The sequence below is a fragment of the Mus caroli genome, chromosome 9 (genome assembly GCF_900094665.2).
Source record: "Mus caroli chromosome 9, CAROLI_EIJ_v1.1, whole genome shotgun sequence".
Lineage (NCBI taxonomy): Eukaryota > Metazoa > Chordata > Mammalia > Rodentia > Muridae > Mus > Mus caroli.
The window spans coordinates 11,643,304-11,644,685 of record NC_034578.1 but is presented as its reverse complement, the minus strand read 5'-3'; positions in this window follow the sequence as shown (position 1 = coordinate 11,644,685).

Below are 1,382 nucleotides of genomic sequence, written 5' to 3'. Positions count from 1 at the left end.
GGCCGTGTGATCCATCCAATAGCTGACTGATCATCCACTTCTGTGTTTGCTAGGCCCCGGTGTATCCCATTTTTAATTAGGTTATTTGGGGGTTTTGGTGTCTAGGTTTTCTTTTCTTTCTTTTTTTTTTTTTTAGTTCTTTATATATTTTAGATATTGGTCCTTTGCTGGATGTAGAGTTACCTAAAATCTCTTCCCATTCTGCAAGCTACCACTTTGTCTGATTGGCAGTGTCCTTTGCCTTCCAGAAGTTTTTCCATTTCTTGAGGTTCCATTTATTAATTGTTGATCTTAGTGTCTGCACTATTGGTGTTCTGCTCAGAACATCTTTTCCTGTGCCAATGCATTCAAGGCTATTTCCCACTTTCTTTCCTACTAGGTTGAATATGTCTGCTTCTATGTTGAGGTCTTTGCCCCACTTGGACTTGAATTTTATGCAAGGTAATTTGTAGGCTCTATTTGCATTCTTCTACATGCAGATATCCAGTTTGTTAAAGGTGCTGTAATTTTTCTAGAGCGTGTTTATTAAAAATCAGATGTCTATGAGTATGTGGATTGATGTCTGGGTCTTCAATTGGATTCCACTGATCAATGTATCGGTTTTAATGCCAATACTATGTACTTTTTATTGCTACAGCTCTGTCGTACAAGTTGAAATCAGGAATGATGATATCCCCAGCAGATCTTTTATTGTTCAAGATTGCTTTAATTATCCTGTTTTTTTTTTCCATATGAGTTTGAGAATTACCCTCTAAAGGTCTGTAAAGAATTGTGACAGGGAGCTGGAGAGATGGCTCAGCAGGTAAGAGCACTGACTGCTCTTCCAGAGGTCCTGAGTTCAAATCCCAGCAACCACATGGTGGCTTATAACCATCTGTACAGCTACAATGTACTCATATCCATAAAATAAATAAATAAATCTTTTTAAAAAAAGAATTGTGACAGAATTTTGATCAAGATTGCACCTTCAGGTTACTTGGGGAGGGGGCATTTTTACTATGCTAATCCATGAGCATGGGAGATCTTTCTATCTTTTGATATCTTAATTCATTTTTGTCATACACATTTTTCAATTGCTTGGTTTGAGCTACCACAACTTATTTTATATTATTTAGACTAGTATGAAAGACGTTTCCCTGATTTCTTTCTTAGCCCATGTGTTATTAGTATATAGGAGGGCAACTGGTTTTTATTTTTTTACTTTAATCATGTATCCAGTCACTTCACTAAAAGTATTTATCAGCTGAAGAAGTTCTCTGGTATAATTTTTAGGGTCACTTATATATACTATCATATAATCCACAAATAACAATACTTTGACTTCTTTGCTTCCAATTTGCATCTCTTTTTTTTTTTTTTTTTTTTTTTTTTTTTTTTTTTTT